At 33.0% G+C, this 21,027-nt stretch overlaps 1 pseudogene; it reads right to left on the bottom strand.

The window, feature by feature from the left end:
* Positions 1-18,392: 18,392 nt before the first annotated feature.
* Positions 18,393-19,302, bottom strand: LOC117932652 (annotated as a pseudogene).
* Positions 19,303-21,027: the final 1,725 nt, after the last annotated feature.

The following is a 21,027-nucleotide window of genomic DNA, read 5'->3' as shown; positions in this document are numbered from 1 at the left end:
AATCTAAGTTTCAGGTTGTTTAAATTGCTAATGTAACTTAAATTGAACTTAGATTGAAAAACCTTAACTCCCAAACTTTAGAATAGATTTAAGTTAGGCAACTAAATTGCACCCTTATCTAAGTTAACATTATTTTATATAAGCTAGGTGTTGGTTTAAGAGTCTAAAATAATTAAACAAAGTGACTTAACTTAAAACTAAACAAATAACTGAAATAAGAAACAAAACAAATAAGAGAAGAGTCCTTATGAAATTGTTTAGTTGAGGCTTGACAAAGCACTATCCTTAAAAGAGATCTGCCCTCCTGAAGGTATCAACCTTGATGCAGCAAGGAATTGGCACCCTACCTTCCGGATTCAATAGCCAAAGAAACCTCACTTTAGATGAACACCTGTAACAAGGAAAGTACACCTCCTAAGACTTAGAAAATAATTAATCCAAATAAGTAATGGATGAAAGGATTGCAATATGAGATGATAGCATGGTTTGAAATATCATATATCGGTACTTAAATTTTATGGATATATCAGAGATGTTAAGGAAATATTAGTGGATATTTTAACAAAAAAATCGATAAGACGAAAAATTATTCAAAATTCATAGAAATATTTAGAAAAACTCTAAAAAATGATAAACTAAATAAAAATACATATTTTAATGTTATTTCCTAAATGTACTTGACATAGGTATGATCAAAGAGGAAAATATCGATAAGCAATGATATAACATATTGGAACTTCATTTTTTTTTTATATTATTTTAGTATTTTTTAATAAATTTATATTTTTAATATTTTAAAATAAAAAATTCAAAATTAAAAAGATAAATATAAAAAATTAAAAGTGAAATGATAGCAATTTTTTAAAATAAGATTAATAAGATAAATGATGATATATTTAATATTAAAACTATAATTTATTAATTCAAATGCATTCAATAATATAAAATAAATGATGATGCATATATGCCTTTTTAATATTTAATTATCATATAAATGATACTAAAAAAAATACTTGTTAAGAAAATTACAATGATGATTTTTATACATTTATTAATTAATTAAATAAAATTTAAAATAAAATAATTAAAATTAATTAATTTATTTTTTAATAATGAACTTTAACAAATTTATTATAATTATATATTAACAAGTGAGAACATGCCAGTGGCCCTGGCTTTGAACCCAAGCCTTTTGGCGGCCCAGGCAGCAGAAGGCAGCAACGCAAACCCACAAAATTTGAAATTTAAAGGGGTGGGCAGCAGGCGGGGCAGCAGCTTGGCATGTTGACTATCAGTCAATTGACCCGAAAAATTGAGGAAATTTCCCAAAAAATAGGCAAAAGAGCCGATAAATACCGATATATCGGCAAAATCACTGATTTTTTTTTTAAAAAAATTTTATGATTTTTTGCCAGACCGATTATCAGTGGCTGATTTCGTTTCGACCACCACCCGTAATTTTTCAAACACTGGATGGTAGTAGTAGAACTCTTTGTTGGGGTTATCTATTTTTGCACCCCCACTCCATCCCAAAACTCTCAATGGCATTAATCAAACTTTTTAAGTCTCCATTCTTTCATTACAACATTCTTCCTATGAAACTATCACTTTTTTTTTTCATGTAATTACATACCAAAATGAAAACATCAACTATATACACTAAGTTTCATATCATTCAAAGCTAATGAAGATTTGCTCTCATTCTAGTGCTTTTAGGACAGATAATCACAAAACTTTTATTAATCAAATATGAAATCTTCATGATTCATAACACTTTTATATCACCAAGATAGGTCTATTTTTTGGATTTTTTTAGAGGATTTTTGGGCAAAATCCATCAAATGAGCTAACATTTTAGTGTAATTATGGATAAGTTTTGGGACAATAAACTATCATAAAATATATGCCCCATCAAAGTATTTATGCCCTTTAAATATAGAATTAATATTTATGTGTTGTATTTTAAGATATAAAAATTAAAAGGATAATGGCCTCCTAAAAATATTGATAATAAAAAAATTATTAGATTTTTTTTTTTAAAAAATAAAAATAAATAAAAGTCAATTTTCTTTGAAAAATCATTTTACTTATCATCTATTTGATAAAACATAATAAATAATTTTCAATGATTCAAAAAAAATTACCAAATTTTACAAGAAATTTTAATTTAAATTACAAAATGTCTTCTTTATCTACTTCTAGTTAGTTAATTTTCTATTAAAATTAGCATAATTTCCTTTTTAATTCACATATATTTTAAATAAAATATATTTTATTTGAAAGAGTTTTGAAATTTTGTGTAAAAAAAATTGTTTGAAAATCTTTTCTTAATGCTTTCATGGGTGTAAGCTCTGAGATCTGAAGGCTACTAGACATACCCTAATGTTAAATATTTTGTCATTTAGAATCTTTATCTAATCATGGATTCAATTTACTAAGCTATTTTTTCTTAGAAGTTTGTTATAACATTTACAAACTTTTTGAAATATAAAAGTATGATCACATTTATTTAATTCAAAATCTTATGTGAAACTAACTAATTTTGATTGAAGAAAACACCCAAGAAGAGGGTGAATTAGGTTTTTCAAAACTTTTCGAAAATCTCGTAACAAACAATGATATAGTAAGGAAAGTAAAAAGATAAGAGAATATAGAAAGCAAACACGGATTTTATAGTGGTTCGACTAGTGTTGCTTATGTCCACTCTGTTCAAACTCCTCCCAAGTGGGGGTTCCTCTAACTTAAAGCTTTAACCAAGCTTCCAATCCTTTACACTTGGATTTTGACTCTAATGGGCACTACAAGTTCTCTTCAAGTATACCTCAACTTGAAACAGTTAACACTTAAACTCTTTCTTCAATAAATGTGAATAAAAGAGCATTCAACCTAACACATTAATGAATAAGTACAATGAAAGCTAGATGAAAAACAATGGTGCACTAGGATGATTTGCCAATGAGGATTCAATGCACCAAAAGAGAAAATGAGAGCTTTTAATGAGAAACAAGTAGGTGGGGAGTTAATAGTAGATGTTTTCTATATCATAAATGAAGTGGAGTTTTCAATTTATAGGCTTTCAACCTTGGGTGCCAAAAAGTGTTCCAATAGGCGTCTCCTGGTCAAACTCCGATTTGATCGATTAATTAGACATTGACCATTTATTGCACTGTAGGTGACTATTGGAGTTCCTTCAGACCTCAATTGAGAAAAGCTTTCCCTCAATCGGGAAATGTCTCTCATCGACTAGGAATGCAAGGCTACTAGATGAGAGAATATTACTTCCAGTCCTCGACTAAGAAAGGGAAATTAGTTGATCAGTTCCTTAATCAGTTGAGTCGGTTGGTCCTGTCTTGGACCGGTTAGCTAAATTAAATAAGACCTAAAACTTATCATTTTCAAATCATTTTTCTTCTAACACTTAGGCAAGGTCTTTAGATACCTTAGTAGGTCAAGTTTAAATAATTTTACCTAATGTTCATGTTAGGATACTCAAGTTTTAATAAAATTTTAACTTTAATACGTAAACTAAGTATGAAGTAATGCATGATTTAATAAAAAAATCCTAGGTGCATCCAAGTGTTCACCTTACAAAGAATTCCTAGGCTTGAATAGTCTTCATGCACACTTAAACTTGCACTATTTTGATCTTTTGATGATTATCTTAATTTTCCATTCAAATTTCTTAAATAAAACCTAAAAATTCATCTTGATTTTAAGGCATTGGTAAACTAACCATGATTTATTATCATCAAAAGGTGCTTAGGAGAACCCTTAAGCTAACAATCTCTCTTTTTTCTTTTTATGATGATAAACCTTAGTTATCTAAGAAGAAATAAAATCTCCCTCTTAAACCAGGCATATACTAGAATCAAGAATTTAAAGCTCAAAGGAATTTAACAATTTGATAGCCAAAGCTCAAAGCAAACTAGGATGATCAACCATAGGCAAATATAGAAAGTTTGTGCATGATCATTCTATAAAGATGAGAAAAGCTATAATGATAACCATCAATCATCAATCAAGGAAACATGTCAAGGAGGATGAACAATTAGATATATGTATGATAATCCATAATGTGCATATATATATAATAGCATGGATATGATCAAATATAAAAAAGAAAAAATCCAAAATACGTGAATAAGTCAAGCATGCCTAAAAAATGTATGTAATAGTTACTATCCTCCATGCAAAAGCAGCTCTTTCTTCCTAGATATATGCCTATGAAATATCTCCTCACTTAGCAACATAAAAAATGAACAAGGGGATGCTCAAACTAAACCTCAAGGTTATGAAAGAGGTGGAGGAAACATAGAGTAGAAATAAACCATCATCTCAACATGCTAACCATCAAAATGTGGTCATGATGTGATCAAGGTGATCATCTATTTGATCTTATTAATTTGAGATACAACCAATCCGAGCAAACAGCTAATCATACTAAGCAGTAGCTCGCTCCTTATATTGATCAAAACAATGGTAAAAATGTTCATACTACAAGGTGAACCCAATCTAGTATTGGTCCATCATTCATCGACCAAGTAGAATTGAAAATCATGAATAATGGCGATCTCTCCCATTTGTGCCCTTAAAAAGTTGATTTGTACACCAAAGTTTATCTAAGGGGCATGTCGGGAGCAGGAAATGCCTAAGGCTAAGGTATCTCAATGTATGTATGCTCAATGTATGATGGCTCAGAGTGGGATCCTTCAATATACATGGTCTCTATGCGCATGGACTTAGAAAATGCACCATCGACAAATAGCTCAACCTTTGTCTAAGTAGGAAAATGCTCTATTTAAGGTGGAGAAATCATATTCTTGGTGCCAACACCCTAATCATCCTAAGGTTCTTCTCCTCCCTCCATTTTTCTAATGTGATTCTCCTTCTCAACCATAGGAGGAACAAGTGTAGTTTTTTTTCCACCTTCCTAACCCAAGAACAATTTAGAGTTTTCTCAAATTTCATCTATCCGATAGAAAATGTATTGTAAGTGTCATAGATACTCGAGACATCAATGTCTCGCTCTCGGAATAAATCAATGCCAACTTCCTTGAACACTTTTGAAAGAAAGTGTGTGTAAAGAAGAACATGAGTGGTGTTCTCATAGCAAGCAATCATATGATGCATCATAAGGTGGCTAAAAGGATCCTAGTTAATATCTAATCAATTAGGAATACCTCAAAGTATGATACCTCATCCTTGTACCCTTCTTTTAGCATGATAAATAGAAACTCATGTGATAAATCATGCAGTCGATGATAGTTAGGCCATTGACAAATGGCTTGCCAACCCGATTGGCATTAGGAAGTTTGCAGAGGTGCTAAAATACCTTTCCAACAACAAAAACTAGGATAACAGGCTAGGTTTTGAACTCTTAAACTCTCAATCTTATAACAAGAACACCAAGAATGCAACAAATCGCATCAACACCTAGATTAATCTCCATACCTCTCAATGTACATGAAATTGGTCCTCCAACATAGAATCTCATCTTGGAATATAATGTGTGGAGCAATGTTGAGAAAATCAGCTTAGAAGAGTAACAGCTAGGAATCCTCCCATCCTCATAAACAACTCTTGAAAGTCAAAATAATGTGGTTGAACAAAAGCAATGTCTCACTCGGTATTCTTCAATTGAAGTGAAGGTGCTCATGTCAAATATGCCTTTCAGGCAAGCCTTTGGCTCGAAAGTCTCAATGGGGCACTTGCCCTGCGCCTTAACATCAACCGACTCTCCATGTGGTGCAATGGAGAACAAAAAACAAAATAAAGAGACTTGAGAAAGAAGCTTAAGTGGAGAAAGAAACATCTAAAACCAAAACCTTAACCCTAAAAAATCCTCCAAAACAATGTCCAAATAGCTTCATCAGACATGAAGCCTCTCAAATCTTCTTCCAAAACCCTGAATTGGCAAGACCCCTTGAAAAACTAGAGGGAACGAGGTAGAAAAATGAGGTGTGGGGAGGCCTTTTAAGCTACCAATCTCGACGAACTGATCAACCAATTCCAATCGATTGACCACTTTGGTCAATGCACTCACCAACTTAGGATTTTTGAAAAAAAGAAAAAAAAAATCTTCATTTATTCCTTCTGCCTATCTAAGAAGGAATCCCCAACTTTTTATGTCCAATGCCACAAGAATTTTGATTTTTGGTCAATAATTGACCTTTCTTATGTATGCTAGGAATGATATGAGATGTGATGTTGTGTATAAGATAGGTAAGTCATATAAGCACATTAAAAAAGATTAAATTAAATAAAAATAACCCCTAATTCTCTCCTCATTAAAAAAAAAAAAGGTCTTTGCTTAGAGGTTAAGTAAATATATCGACAAGTTGATCTTTAGTGCCTTTAAATTCAAGTGTTATATCAACTTTTTTCGCATGGTCTCTAAGAAAGTGATGTCTAGTTTCAATGTGCTTAGTCCTAAAGCGTTGCATGAGATTCTTTGAGATACTTATAACACTTGTATTATCACATTTTATTCGAACCTATTTAAAAGATAAACCGAAATCGCTAATTGTTTGTTTTATCTAAAGAATTTGTGCTTGACATAAATTGGTCGATACGTATTCGACTTCCATCATTGACAAAGCTACTGACAGTTTTGCTTCTTACTATGCCATGAAATATGTAAGTGTCCTAATAAATGACATATGTCATCAATGTTTTTTCTATCTACTCTACAACTGGTAAAGTTGACATCCAAAAATCCAATTAATTCAAAGTAGTCACTCTTAAGATACCATAGTCTAAGTCAATTGTTCCTTTCAGATGTCTAAAATTTCTTTTGTCACAATTAAGTGTGATTCTTTAGGACAAGATTGAAATCTAGCATACAAACATACACTAAACATAATATCGGGTTTACTAGCAATTAAATAAAGTAAAGAACCTATCATTATTTTATACATAGTTGAGTCAATGGACTGCCTTTACTCATCCTTGTCAAATCTTGATGGATGAGCTCATTAGAGTCCCAATTGGTTTTGCTTCCTCCATCTTGAACCTTTTAAGAAGATCTCTACTGTACTTGGCTTGGTTGATGGAGATGTACTCTTCCTTTAGTTGTTTGATTTGAAGTCTAAGAAAGATTGAACTCTCCCATCATGCTCATATTAGACTCACAATGCATACACTTGGCAAACTCTTCACAAAGAGAAACATTAATAGCACCAAATATAATATCATCAACATAAATTTGAATCATAAACACATCTTCTTATTTGGTTTTAATAAAGAGTTTTGTGTCAATTTTACCCATTTTAAAGTCATTTTCTAAAAGAAATTTGCTTAGCCTTTCATACATACTCTAGGTGCTTATTTTAAACCATAAAGCCTTTTTTAAGTTTGAAAACATGGTTAGGTAAGTTAAAACTTGCAAAACCGAGTGGTTGTTCAATATAGACTTCTTCCATTATAAAACCATTTAAGAAAGCATTTTTTTACATCCATTTGATATAAAATAAAGTATTTAAAGCATGCAAAGTCAAGTAATATTCTAATGACTTCTAACCTATCCACATGAGCAAAGGTTTCTTCATAGTCTATTCTTCATTCTTGATTAAACCCTTCGACAACTAACTTAGCTTTGTTTCTAACAATTATTCCATTTTGATTCATTTTATTTATAAAAATTCATTTAGTGTCCATAACACTTTGATTTAAAGGTCTAGGTACAAGTTCTCATATTTCATTCTTTCAAATTGATTTAACTCTTTTTGCATAGCAATCATCCAATTTTTATTTTCTATGGCATCATTTATGTTCTTAGGCTCAATTTGAGAAATGAAAACTAAATCATTGCAAATATTTCTAAGAAAGATCTAGCTCTTATCCCACTAGATAGATTACTTGTGATTTGATCTTGAGGGTGGTTGATGGCAAACTTTCACTCTCTTGGAAGGTCTTTACTTGATTCACCTTGAACTTGTTGAGGAGAAAGAAATGTGAAAGGTGATCCTTCTTCCTTTGAATCAACTTCCTTTTCTTTTTATTGTCTTTCATCTACAATTTGAAATCTTCCCATGTAGTCCTTCAAACCTAAATCATCATCAAGACTATATCTTCCTTGAATAAAGTTGTTAGATTCATTAAAAAAACATGAATGGAATCGTCTATTACCCATGGTTCTTTTGTTGAAAACTCTAAAAGCTCTACTTGAAGTTGAGCATCCGAGGAAAATTCTAACATCCAATTTTGCATCAAACTTTCCAAGCTTGTCTTTGGTGTTTAAAATAAAGCATTTGCATCTAAAGACTTTGAAATATCCAATATTGAGTTTCTTATTTTTCCAAAGCTCATAGGGAGTTTTCTTGAGGATCAGCCTTAGTAAAAATCCATTTAAAACATAACAAGAAATGATAACCATTTAAGCCTAAAAGTATTTTGGTAAATTGTTTTCATTTAGCATTATTCTTACCATTTCTTGTAAAATTGTATTTTTTCTTTCAACTACCCCATTTTGTTGAGGGATTTTAGAAGCCAAAAAATTATGGTCAATTTCATGCTCATTGCAATAAGTTTTAATGTCAGTATTTTCAAATTCTCTCTCATGATCACTTCTTATACAAGTGATTGCAAATCCTTTTTAATTTTGAATCTTTTTTAATAACTCATGAAGAGCTTTATTTTTATTTATTTTTACTTAAAAATAAGATACATGTGTATCTAAAGAAGTCATCTACAATAACATAAGTATAAGATTTTCCTCTAAGATTTGGTGTCTTAGAGGGACCAAATAGATCCATGTGCAATAGTTCAAGTAGTCTAGTTGTGGAAATGTTTTTTTTTTTTTTTTTTTTTTTTTTTTTTTTTTTTATTTACTTCCTTACTTGACATGCTTCATAAAATTTGTTCTTTTGAAAATTTATATTAGGAATGTCTCTAACAAGTTCAGTTTTGTTGAGTTGTGAAATGAAATCAATATTAACATGTTCTGGCCTCCTATGCCATAGCCAACTTTGATCATATATGCTTGAAAAACATTTATCATAACCATCATATTTGGAAATGTTCATTGTGTAAACATTATCATTTCTATGGCTTGTGAAAATGATTTTACACTTTGAATATATTTGATAATGTGATGAGATACTTCAAAAATCACTTTAAAACCCTTGTCACATAGTTAACTAATATTCAAAAGATTATGTTTTAAATCATCCACTAATAACATATTTTCAATAGGAGATGAAGTGTTATTAGAATTATTTCCTTGTCTTATGATCCTTCCATTAGGGTAGAACCCTTACAAGCATGATATGAGATAATAAACTCTTAGATTTTATTATTTGTTTAATAAAGTTCTAGTTTACTTTTATCCATTCTTTTTCCATGCATTATATCTTATAAGTGCTCTAACTTATATCTTTTGCATTATATGTGACTTGGGTGCATTAGGAGTGACATGAAAGATTATAAATAGATGACTTATTCACAACTAGTTTGTGGGTAAAGGTTGTAGTGTACCACATCCTAATTGGAGGGATGGCTAGTATTAGCTATTGAGATGTGTTTCTCATGGTGAGTGCACTAGTGTGTATGGTTACACATTGGATATGACCCACGATCAGTCATGACTTAATACTATAAAGTAAATATAACCTCACCAAGCTACTTTATTGTGTTATCTCTTAACCTTGAGAGAATATTGAGCTTGTACTAAAGTTAGCGATGACTTTGATCTATAGGAGATCGTAAGTTGATCATATATTTCCTTATAGATTGAGTCATTGTTGATAGAGGCCTGTAGTAATAAGTGTTTTCAATAAAAGCACCATGGTATCTCTTAGGACTGAGACATTGTGTCTCCTTGAGTGATCTTAAGAAGGTGTATTCATGAAAACTATGGTCATAGTAGTTCCTTAAGTGGAACTTGACATAGGCTCTTTAAGAACTAAGAGATATAAATTGAATACACAATAAGAAAATTTGTAACTCAAGGATAGTAAAGGTAGTCTTGAAAGACTAATAGTTTTCACCTTGTTAGACTATGGACACCAGTTCATGGGAAGACTGAACATAATAGATAATAGATCACGGACCAGAGCACATGGTGTCTTGTTGTCATTTACATAGGATATTGTAGTTCAATGTATTCTTTGTAGTGAAATGTTGAATTAACTTCAAAATTGGATTGAGAGAGCCAACACTCCTATGGGTCATAGTGATCCCTGTTTTGAGCTCATATACCTTGTTGGCATGGATTATAAGGGTCTAATTGCTTTTAGGTTTTTTTTTTTTTTTTGAATAAAGGTGTTTTGGTAATTACACAAGGTTGCATAGAAGTAAGTGGACAAAGCCTCTAGATTAGGCTAATTAATTAATTAGTAAGCCCCGTTGGGTTAATTAATCAATTAAGACCCATTTTAAGCTAGATTAAGTGACCTAAGCCTTAGTGGGCTCAAGTCACTTAAGCCTAGTAGAGAACCCTATAAATACCCTCTTAAGGGTTAGGGTTTTCATAAATTTTTCTAGAGAGTCATCTTCCACTTTCAAATAGAGAGAGTCATAGCATCTACTCTCTCTTCTATCCTTATTAGAAGTGTGTCAAGATCAAGGTTCGAGTCATCAGGCAAAAACTCTGGGTTTACGAGACTTTCTATGACTTCCTTTTTCATCTTCTTCATGTGGATTCAATTCGAGAACATCCAAATCTAAGGTATGTTTTTGTTAGCACTTTCCAAATCCTTTATAAATTTTAAAAATGTTTTTTTCCCATTGTGTATAGAATTTAGAAAAACCTAGGTTAGTTTTGCATGTTCCGAAAACTTGATTTGGGCATGGGAAATAGAGAGATCCGATATTTTCCCATCACCTTCCTTTGTCATTATCTCCAAAAGAAACATATCCTACTATCTTCCTTGTGAGGAAAGCAAATTTGAATTCATCTTCGATCATGTGTTTTGAGTATCCACTATTCAAGAACCACCTGTCCTTTTTTGAGCCTTATGAACACAACTCAAGTAAATTTAGGTACCCATATCTTTTGGGTCCTTGAGGGTTAGTGACCTTATAATTTTCAACCCAAATCTTCTTAACTTTTGAAATTGAATCCTTTTGAGAACCATTTCTAGCATAACAAGTACTATTTATCTGTCCTGCTCTTCTACAAAAGTTGCAAGCAATGGGAGGACTTAAATTTGTGGATTCTTTTACAAAATAATTTTTAAAATATTTTTGGTTATTTGAAGATTTGAACATTGACCCCCTTTTTATCAAAGATACAGTTTTAGCCGGTTAGAATTATTTCAAAAGATTTTTGTCTACATGAAAAAATAAAGAAGGAGGAAGCCAATTATTCATTCTTCTTTTTCAAAACTTCATTATCTTTTCCAAGAGAAGTTTTAGAGATTTCAACATTTGAAAATTTTTCTTGCATTTTTTTAAAAAAAATTTCAAACTCTTGAATTTTCTTTTTCAGAGAAGTATTTTTTTATCAAGTTTTTCAAGATCCTCATATAAATCTTCATAAACATCATGCAAATCATCATAGCTAATATTTTAATTTACCTCATCAAGCTGATTAATTGTCATGAAGCACATGTTCGCCGTTTCCTTTTCATTTTTTGCTTTGGATGAGTTTCCTTCACTGTCACTACAAATGGCCACCATTGTCTTCTCGCATTAGTTGGGAAAAGTTCAAACTCTACCATCATCACTATCTTAGTTCATCCACCATTTACTTCCTTTCTTTGTTTTACTCTTCTAAAGAGGACAATCATACTTAATGTGCTCCAATTTCTTGCACTTGTAGCATACCAAGTCTTTCTTCACCTCCTTTTGCTCCTTGTCACCATTTGATAAAGCCTCCTTCTAGAAGTGAACCTTCTTTCTTTGAATTTTTCAACCTTCATGAACTTTCTAAGCTTCCTTGTGATGAGGGTAAGGTTTTCATCTTCTTCACTTTATTTACTTCTTCCACTTCTTCCTCATAAGTGGAGGCTTTGAGTGCTATGCACTTTTTCTTTTTATTTTCAATATCTTGATGGCTCATCATAGTGATTTCATGAGTCATTAGAGACCTAATTAATTCTTCCAAAAACAACTTTATTAAGTTCTTTGCTTCTTAAATTGTTGTGACCTTAGCTTCCCATTTCTTTGAAAGAGATCTCAATACCTTCACCACCTTCTCCGATTCTTTGTAAGTCTTTCCCTAAGCTTCAAGGTCATTCACAATGTTGGTGAACCTAGTAAACATCTCAACAATAGTTTCATTATCCTTCATAACAAATAATTCATAATTATGAACAAGAATATTAATGTTTGATTTCTTTATTTAATTTGTTTCTTCGTAAGTTACCCCAAATAATCTCCAAATCTCTTTAACCAATTTACATTGGCATATACGATTTTAATATTCGTTTCTATCAAGAGTACAAAGTAAGAAATATATTGCTCTAACATTTATTTGAATTTTTTTTCTATCATGCTCATCTTATTCTTGTTTGGTTTTTGAAACCAACTATCCATTCACAAGTTTTGTAAGAGTATAGGGACCTTCTTCATTGACATCTTAAATATCAAGATCAATAAATTGTAAAAATCATGTTATTTTTGTTTTTCAATAGGGATAATTAGTTCCCATAAAGCATGGAGGCCTATTGGTTCCAAAACTTTTCAAATGAAGTGAGCTTGATGAATTAGCCATTACTCTTAGATTGTTAAATCTCAAACAAGAGACCTAACTCTAATACCAATTGTGAAACAAGGCTAATTTTGATTAAAGAAAACACTCAAAAGGGGATGAATTGAGTTTTGCAATTTTTTTTTTGAAAAATCCCTTAACAAACATGGATATAGCAAGGAAAATAAAGAAATAAGGGAATATATAAAGCAAACATGAATTTCATAGTGGTTTAGCCAATTTTTCCTACATTCACTCTCCTCAAACTCCTTGCAAGTAAGGGTTCCTCTAACTTGTAGTTTTAACCAAGCTTCCAATCCTTTACACTTGGATTCCTAACTCCCATGGGCATTACATGTTCTCTTCAAGTATATCTCAACTTGAAACACTTAAACACTCAAACTCTTTCTTCAATAAACACGACTAAAAGAACACTTAAACCTAATACATTTAATGAAGAAATGCAATTGAAGGTATGATGAACAACAAGGGTGGCCTAGGATGATTTGCAAATGAGGACTCAATGCACCAAAATAGAAAATGAAAGCTTTTAATGAAAAACAAGTAAGTAGGGAGTTAATAGCAGTTGTTCTCTATATCATAAATGATATGAAACTCTCAATTTATAGGTTTTCAACTTCAAGTGCCGAAAAGTGTTCTAATAAGCTTTTCTCGATCAAGTTTCAATTCGATCGATTGACTAATCATTGGGCATTAATTGCATTGTACCTAGGTGACCATTGGAGTTCGTCTGGACCTTGACTAGTAAAAGCTTTTCCTTAACTAGGAAATGTCTCTCCTTGATTGGGAATGCAAAGCTACTAGATGAAAGAGAGTGCTTGATTGGGAAAGGAAAATTGATTGATTTGCTCCCTAACCTATTGAGTCAATTGGTCTTGTCATGGACCAGTTGGCTAAAATAAGGCTCAAAATCTTTCATTTTCAATTCTTTTTTCTTTTATGCAAGGTCTTTAGATACTTTAGTAAGTTAAGTTTAAATAATTTTGCCTAATGTTCATGTAAGGATACTCGGGTTTTAATAAAATTTTAACTTTAATCCATAAAACAAATATGAAGTGATGCATGATTGAATATAAAAATCTCAAGTGTTCACCTTACAAAGGATTCCTAGGAAAAAACAGTCTTCATGTAAACTTGAATTTGAACTTCTTTGATCCTTTGATGATTATCTTGATTTTTCATTCGAATTTCTCAAATAAAACCTAAGAACTCATTTTGATTTTAAGGCATTAGTAAACTAACCATGATTTATTATTATCAAAATATGCTTAAGAGAACGCTGAGGCTAGCATATTGTAATTTAAATATTGTCCTTGTATGCACAAATTTTGTGAAGTCCTGTAAAATTAGCAAAACTATAGAAAAATAATGTGAACAAAAATTTGTATTAAAATTAATAATTGTAGGGTACAATCTCAGTGTTAATATTATTTATAAAAGAATATTTTTCCCTTTAATTCGTTTTCCTTGATCACAAATTGAAAACAGACGACAAAAGTGTTTTCTTGATTTTGAAAGTCAATCAAAGGTCTAGATTGGCTTATTCATAAATGACTTTGTTGAAAGGCGAAGAACACGTGTGTAGTTTTTTCTATAATTTGTCAGACTTGTAGGGAGCTTTTGTGAAGTTTTTTCTTCTTTGTAAAACCTCTTTTCCCATGTAGAATCGTTTTGTTGATTCGAAGTCCCTTTCATTGAAGGAAATCACCATTATTTATATGTGAAACTAAAGCATTAAATTTGGAATTCCTAATATTTAGTTGTTTAATTCAAAGAATTTGGTTCTTTGATTTTGGTAATTTGTTTCCTTCATTAAGGAAATTTGTTAATAAGAAAATATTTATTTTTAATTCTTTTTTTTTAATTCAATTGGAAGATTTGATTTTATTTGTAAGATTAAATTTTGTAGCCTTCAAATTTGTGAATAAGAGAATATTTATTTTTAAAAAAAAAAAATTACTGCAATTGGAAGATTTGATTTTATTTGTAAGATTAAATTTTGTAGTCTTCCAAATTTCAGCACATGCCATCTTTTGAATATATGTCACATGTCAAATGTGTGTGACCCATCACTTGTAGAGCCTAAATTTTCTTGAATTGGGAAGCTACATCTTTGAAGACCAATTTAATAATAATTTAATTTAGTGAAAATTTTAATGTATACCCTTCTCTAATATTAATTTTTGGCTCTGCCATGAAATATTGGAGCTAGGGAATTCTCTTAGGGAGGGCTAGGAGAAAAACCTTATATTATATATAAGGTAATTAATGGTAATTATTATTATTATTATTATTATTATTAAAAAATTAAATAATTTTAATATTAATTATGAAAATGTATCAAATTAAACAACCATAGAACTAAGAATATTTAAAAAAAAAAGTTTTAGATTTTATATTAAAAAATTATTAAGAACATTTAAAGGAAAATTTCAAAAGAAATAAAAAAATAGAAAGAAAAATCATCAGAAATTTTCAATAATTTTAATCATATTGTAGCAAAAACCCTTAAAATTATTTTAAAGAATTCAATCATTTTTATTATAAATTTTGATATTTTTCAAATGGAAGAGGTGTGCATCTTAAGGTCCATTATCTTATAATTTGATTTTATTTATTTATATCTTAATCTCATTCTTTGTACGTGCATTCAAAGGCCTAAATTTTTCTATGTATTTTCAAAAGTGAAGATTAAGATTTTTATAGATATCAAATAAATACCTTAATTCTTTTTAAAATAATTCAATATAAAATAGTTGAAAGTAAATTTTTTTACTTAAAAATCATGTTTCATATAGTATGATTTAGTTAAGTCCAATAAGACAAAATCATAAAATAAAAAAAGTATAAAAAGAAAAAGATTGAATAAACAAAAATAAATAAATACCAATATGAGATTTTATTTATTTTCTAATTTTAATTCAATCTTAATATTTTATTAGTAATTGGTGGTAAATAATTTTGGTAATAATATTTAGTTGCCATTATTTTTTATTTTTTATTTAAAAAATAAATTAAATTTATATTTCTATGGGGCAAATTGTCCATTTTGGTTTTTATTTGGCTAACAAGTTATAATATGTAAGGCAATTTTTTGTTTTTTGTTTTTTTTTTTTGGGGGCGGGGACCAAAGGCTCACAAACATATATAATTGAGTTACAGGATTTGATTTTCTTATAATGCCAAAAATACAAAATGCTATGTTTGGTTGACAAGATTAGATATTCGTAATTAAAATATTTGAATTTTACAAATAATTTTTTTTATATTATGTTATTTAATATATATAAATAATTTATAGATTATATATTAATATTGTTTTATAATTTTTTTCTTTTTCAATCATAAATTTAATTTATAATAAAAAAAAGTTATTTTGTAAAATGATTATATTAAAAAAATAAAAAAAAAATTGATAACAAATTAAAATTTTGATACATGAGATATGTATATCTCAAATCTTACCATGAGATTAACATATCCCATGTGAAAGGGATCAAAAGAAGGGAGATGGATATCCACTACTTATTATATCTCATATTTAGTTAAACATAAGATATAATAGGTAATAGGATAACTTATCATCTCCTATCACCAACCAAATATGGAATGAGATATAATATCGTCTCTCTTATCTTATCTCATGCTATATCCTATTAATCAAATTGTGGACCCCGCATTTCGGCTCAATGCGTTTCCCACTCTATGGCGAGCTTGATTTTTATTTTTGAAAAATTGATTTTTATTGATTATTTGAAAATGACTTGGAGTCGCCACTTATTTTTGTTTTATTTTTAAAGGGTAAACAAAATAAGAAAGAAAAACCCTAGGTGTGACTCCTTATTTTGGAAAAGGCGGTTTGTGAAAAAACCGGATCGGGTTCGGGGGTCAGGTTACTTATCGGGAAGGTACGGTAAAGACCGTAGCACCCCTCTAAGTCCTTAAAATCGGGTCTCTACTAATAAAATGAAATTGACGTGACAATTGATGAAGAAAAACAATGAATGCCGACCTGACCAACACACTGGAAGCTCAAAACATGCATGAGAAATGATCAAAGTGAGTGAGATTGCATACCTTGGCAGTGGGCCACTATGCGCTATCAGGAAATGAGATTAGTGCGCAATAACAAGTATAGAATATATCACATACGTCACTAGACAAGATAAATCACCAATGATAAGCACACATAACACTTCACTCAAACTCAATTTTAAATTTTCTTTGATGTTGGGCCTCCACCGAAGCCCGTTTATTTTGCATGAATCAATTCCATAAAGTCCATTTACTTGAAATTATAGAATTGAATTCGTGCTTATTTTTGAAACATTTTGAAAATTATGAGAATTACCAAAATTGTATGCCGAGGAAAATGGCAACAAATTTTTATTTGAAACATGACTTTTGAGACCTACACTCTAAGGATGAAATTTTGAAAACAAGGACTGAAGTCATTTGAAAAACGTTTGAAAACTGGGTTTTATGAAAATTATTTTGAAATCAAGAATTGTGAAAAATGAGAGTTAAAGAAAAAAAGAATGTGATCCGGAAAGTGGGAAAATGAACCATGCATACTGGAAGCTTATACTGGAGACGCCTTAAATGTTGGTTGCATTCCACTTCTGGGATCTTAGTGTGGCTGGGATGATGAATTCCATGGGATGATGAGCGTATTAAAACTAGAGGTTGAGTAAGAGTTGATCAAAAGTCGTCTCAAGGTGATCATGACGATGAAGAGCTTGTCCATCCTTAGTCGTGAAAATGGCATTTCTAAATGGTCAATTCCAATTATCTTCATATTCGACTGTGCTCCCTTCAACCTTCCAGATGTCCTCAAATACAATACTGATTGATTTGCCACCAAGTGAACCCTATACTGTATTCTTGATAACCTTTTCCTTCACCATCTGCTTGATAACAGGCTCTCCCTTTTCCAATACTAGTTGCACAAGATTTGAACCTAATGCTCGCAAAGACCCCGGAATCTTCTGGGCAGAATTATTAACCCCACTAATGGTATCCTCATCTTCACCAGTAGCTTTCTGTTCCTCTTCCATGGATTTCAAAGTTGTCCCATATTTTTATTTCAACCGTATTAGATTTTATACCATATGTTGCCGCCATGCCATTCATATCCTCTTTTAGCAGTTTACTCAGAGAATGACTCACCTTCTTGCCCCCTCCCAACACCTTCATTGGGCAAATCATCACCTAGCTTCTCAAGCATAATTTGTTTCAATTCGACCCAGGTTGTGGATGAGCAGACTGTTCCAAGTGTTGGCCCGTTGTCTCTTGATTTGACACCGTGTGCCTTCCGACACTCCGAAGCTGACGAGGTTGCCATAGTGGGGTATTGGAGTCGACGTCAAGCCTTTGTTTAACCTTATAGTTCGACCCGAGATTAATTGGCTCCTCAAAAGATCATTCAGAAACTATCATCAACCACATCTGGAGGGTCCATGAGCGGCACTGAAGTGTTTTCCATGCTTCCCGACGAGACACAAGGCAAAGAGAAACCCCAACTGATGCATGAAGAATCAACAGGACCAGCTGAAGTCACTGCGTCAGGAGGTAGAACATTCTGCCTTTGAAAAGACCTCAACACGAAGAGGAACCCACTTATCGCTTTGCTCTCTATGCCCAAGCCTTCCATAGACGCCAAATCATCACGTGCAAACATGGCCATTTGAACTGCTGAAGGAGCAGCAACGCCATTGGATAAAGCACATGGATCCTGTACCCCAAATGGACATGAGGCTGGTACTCCATAACCAGGCTGCTGGGCGTATCCTCAAGTAAGCTTGACATCCACATCGTGAGGATTTCTTATTTCTTTAAAGCTTGTTGTCATTAGTGGTCTTCGATAGGCGCGGATGTCAGTGAGGGCATGGTGGTAGTTGAAGTGAGCAATCATGTGGGTTCTATCAGACGACCCGAGCAGGATCGAGGTTGATGACAATGCTTCATCCAAGATCAGTCCCATGTTAGGAGATGGAGCGGTACTAAGAGGAGTAGGAGCAACAGTGGACTCGAGTTTCTGGAGCTGCACTGCTGCTTTCTAAAGGCCGTCCCACCCCCTGAAATGGAACCCGGGTCTTTTCTGATTCGGGGCAGTTCTCATCCCTCCTTATGAGGTTGACATGAACAGAGGACCTCCCATCTGTAGGCTCAAGCTCTTTTAGACACTCCGATTTTCTGAGGATCTCTAAGAAAGATACACTTTCAGGATCATCTAACCTCCTCAAGGGACCATCATTCACTGTGAAGCCGTTACTCCAAAAGACAATGTCATGAATACCAGTCTCTGGCTGTTGAGGAGCGGTGGGTATTAATTCCCCAGAAAGTAATCTTCCAGCACCAGTAAAACTTCTTGAGCTTGATGAAGGATTTATCATGGGGCCTTTCACTGTTCTCAATTGCCTAGCTTGATTGAAAATTTCATCCACATCATTACCCTTTGAAGGGTCTTGGACAAGCATCCCACTCTTCTCGCCACCGGTGTAGTACTCCTGACGGCCATCAGAGTCGCCGTCGGGGTCTGAAGCAGTTGGACGATTCAAATCGGAGAGCATTCGAATACCGCAACTAGTGGAGGGCTTTGGCCATTTCTTATCCCGGGAAGCCATAGAAGACTCAGAGAAGATAATGGCGAAGAGTATGTGATGCGATCTGGGGTTTAACCTTCATGCAGTAGTCCAGACAGTGAATTCTGGCTGCAAGAATGCCAGCAGCGAATAAGACTTCTGGTGTTGGAATCATTCAACGAATCCTTCAATGCACGAAGATCCACATCCATTACGAACCCGACTGTATATGAGGATGAAAACAAGGTAACGTCAAAGCTACAAGGACAAATCCCATCTTCGATGGCATCATTCCCCATGATCAAAGCGGCAAAACACATGGACCTATTTTTGCTTGGTGAGTGAGGCATACGCAGCAGATAACTTTTAAGGGATTTGGCAATGAGCATCATATCCCAATGTCCCAAACTTTGAGCCAATCACGTGAGCTAGTGCACAGATTGCATGCATCATTTTCCCTCAAGTTTAACAACCCAGAAACTGAGAAAAACGAATGAGAGGAGTATGGGAAGAAAACAGGTTTAATGGGTGTGGAGATGACATAGAGAAAGAAAGTGGATTTGAGGATGTGGTCCAATGGGGGATGGTGGAGTGATAGGTTTGGTAATGGGTGCATTGACGTATGAAAGATGGTAAGGTGGTGTACATGAATGGAAAATGGACTCGGTCATGAGTACAATGGTTCAAAAAGTGGTGAGGAAAAGTGCCCATGTAAATAACATCTATACATGCGGGCCCGCGATTGCAAAACTAGACTGCATTACTGCATCTCATGCTGGCATCCCTTAATGCATACTCAACAGACACCACCCTGTCTAATATCTTGCACATGTGTGTACACTCAAAAGCTTAAGTGGCATCTTCCTGCGTCTCATATCTTGTCTGAATCGGATCAAAGTTGATAATAAACAATGCTTTAATGGATCTCCGGTTTGCCATTAACCTAGACCCTCCCAGTGACGGCCACGTTCATCCTTTGTCCCCTCCACAGACAGCCTACGCTTGTCATAACCAAAAACGGAATATTGTCAAGACCGTGGATTACATCATCAGCATCACGATCACCCTCAGAACAAAAACAAAACCCAGATTTCATATCACCATGTTCGACCCTTCCATATAGAGAGAACAAATGCTCCAAATCTGATCGCCTTAGAAACAATGGACAAGATGGGGTTTCGGCTTTGGTGATGGGCTGGTGATGAGAGAGAAAAGGTAGGAAATGGGTATGCCTGAGTGATGATACGCATGAGGGGGGTGGTATGGAGATTTTAGCTCGTGAAGAATGGGAATCAATTAGGTGGAGGTGCATGGTATAGTGGGTAAGGAGAGTGCTGTGAGGAGAAAATGCATGCACTGCATGCATATGAGAGCCATCACGACACCATCCTTAGGTAGTGGAAACCCCCCAGACCAGGTTTGCAATATTAACTGTACCATTGATCTCACCTGGTGGATGATTGAGTGGAGCTCAACATCTCCAAAATCAGCCTGTGAACGTTCTTTTCTGTTTCGACTTTCGGCTATCTTTCTTCTCAAACGACTAGTCACAAGGATCACCATCTCTCTATGACATTTCTCCGCGGCGTATATTCTCATGCAAACACTTTCAGATTCAGACTCCATAGTCATCAATCTTCTCTACATATCATTATCTTACTCCATCAGCCAAACTCCCCCAAGTTCCCAGTCATGAAGCCTGATAGCCTCATTTGAACCTCACAATAGAACTTCATCCCCAGTCACAGTCCCTTTTCCCCATGTCAGATCTTGGAAGGAGCACACAGTCCA

Source organism: Vitis riparia, chromosome 15 (assembly GCF_004353265.1).
Source record: "Vitis riparia cultivar Riparia Gloire de Montpellier isolate 1030 chromosome 15, EGFV_Vit.rip_1.0, whole genome shotgun sequence".
Lineage (NCBI taxonomy): Eukaryota > Viridiplantae > Streptophyta > Magnoliopsida > Vitales > Vitaceae > Vitis > Vitis riparia.
The sequence above is the reverse complement of the archived record's forward strand: the minus strand, read 5'-3'. Positions and strand labels throughout refer to the sequence as shown.